Source organism: Oreochromis niloticus, linkage group LG1 (assembly GCF_001858045.2).
Source record: "Oreochromis niloticus isolate F11D_XX linkage group LG1, O_niloticus_UMD_NMBU, whole genome shotgun sequence".
Classification (NCBI taxonomy): domain Eukaryota; kingdom Metazoa; phylum Chordata; class Actinopteri; order Cichliformes; family Cichlidae; genus Oreochromis; species Oreochromis niloticus.
Genome location: NC_031965.2, coordinates 17,859,869 through 17,862,055, shown reverse-complemented (window position 1 = coordinate 17,862,055; position 2,187 = coordinate 17,859,869).

Below are 2,187 nucleotides of genomic sequence, written 5' to 3'. Positions count from 1 at the left end.
TGATGAAAGATTAATTGCCAATTATAACAAAAGTCTTTTTGTAGTTTTTGCTACATCACACAAAAACTACTTTAGGGAAATTTTCACATAGGACCTATAAGGAGAATATTTCTTTTAACTTGATAAATGAAATCATCATTTAAAAACTGCATTTTCACATTTACTCAGGTTATCTTTGTCTAAAGGTTAGAAATGTGTGACAAATATGCAAAAAAAAATAAAAAAATAAAAAACCCACACAAAGGCTACAAAATCAGGAAGTAGGCAAATAGTTTTTTCACAGCACTGTATGTACATATGAATGTGCAAAATTTGTAGTACAGGGACAATATAGTTTCTACTTTCTGCTTTTTCCTTGTAATGCCAGTTCTATTGACCAATCACAATTGCGCAAGCTTTGGTTTACGGGTAATCAGACCACACAAAGAGCAAAGATAGACAGTATTGAAGTGCAATCACTGTAGTACTGCTTCAGCTGTTATCTTATGACAATTCAGCTTTTTTGCTACAGGAAATCACGAGCTGGATATCCCTATTCTGCTATCAAGACAGCCTGGCTATACCAGTTGTTATTATTTTATACTGGTATTGTGTTATGATACCATTTTTTTAGTCGGGCATTAGACTGGAGGATGCACATGTTGTTTGTATCAGTGTGATGTAATATGTGTTTCCTTTAATAGCCACCAAATCTATAGGATACTGTAGCTAAACAGAGAAATATAGAGAATCAATATGAGATGATGCTTAACAACAAGAACCTGTTTAGTCTAATAATAACTTTTAGAAAAATCAGGATCATCAATCCATTCATTACCACATAGAGCATGACCTCTTCCTGACTTATTCTTCCTATTACCAGGTTTGGGGTAGACTAAATTACTACATTCTTTTCATAGTAGTAGTAATTTAGTTATCAAACACAAAGTAACTCACTTGCACATCTGAGACTTGGTTCAGTTTACCACACCAATGTGTGATATTCTTGAGGCAGAATCCCCACTTCCACACTGCCAGAGTAGTACAGACCTTTCTGGATCATGAGCACATCCAAATACTTCCTTGGATTTACTCTCAGTAAGCCTCCTACTGAACATACCTGGGAGATGCAGGGTCAACATGTTCATCAGAGATCGCCACAACTAACCAGCATTGCACAGCAGCACGCTGCACTCCTCCAGGAATGGAGAACAACTCCTCAAAAACAGATGATCCGTCTCATAACATCCAGAGCAGGCCGTAGCTCATGTTAAACATCTTGTATATGATTGTCAATAAATGTGTCTATAAAATCTTTGATCTAAGAACAAAATATAAATCTCAGAATGTGTGGGCTAATTACAGCTTACAGCAACCTTGGTGACAGCCAAACATCTTGTCCTTGCCAAAACACTCTGCCATCATCATTAATAATGATTAAGATGAGGCTAAATGAAGAAAAATCAAATATTTTTTTTTTTTTTTAAATGCCCTGCTGTGTTTAAACCGTCATGATCTGCAGCAATTAACACTGGCAGTAGCTTTACCCTTCAACCTCCTTGCCCTCAGCAGAGTCAGAGAGGGGTGCGAGAGGTGTGAAGTGGTTTCTCACATGACCAAAATGTGTGAGCCTGTGTGCACAACAACAGCTCGAAAGATTCAATCACTGGTGTTTGCATGTGGGGCTGTGTATGGGGCTTTATTAGCAGCTGATATAGCAGCACATGTGTGCCCTTGTCAATTTGAATATTCAGGACGTTGTGACAAAAATCAAAATAATCAGTGACAGAAGGTGAAAGACGAGGAAGAGGCAAGCGTCTTTTATAAACAGAGGGAAATGTGTATCACTAATAAATGGTAAAAAAAAATAAATCCAAAATTAATTGAATGTTCTGTAAGACATATTTATCTCACAATCACAGGCAGAACCTGAGCACAGTTTTCTTAACCGGTCTGTCATTCGGCTCACTTTCCAATAAACCTCCAGCTTGGCCTTAACTGCATTCAGAAGTGACGATTCTTTCATTACGGCTCTTTCACAGCTTCAAGGTTGTTCAAGCTTGAGTTTGAATGGTTTCTTTCAAATCAGGCCAGATGACGTCTCGATTTAAAGGTGCACGCAACGCACTCGACGAAGTACGCTGACATAAACTGGACAGACACTCACCTGTGAAATAAAAAGCAAGCTCAGTGGCTGCTCATGTTAAG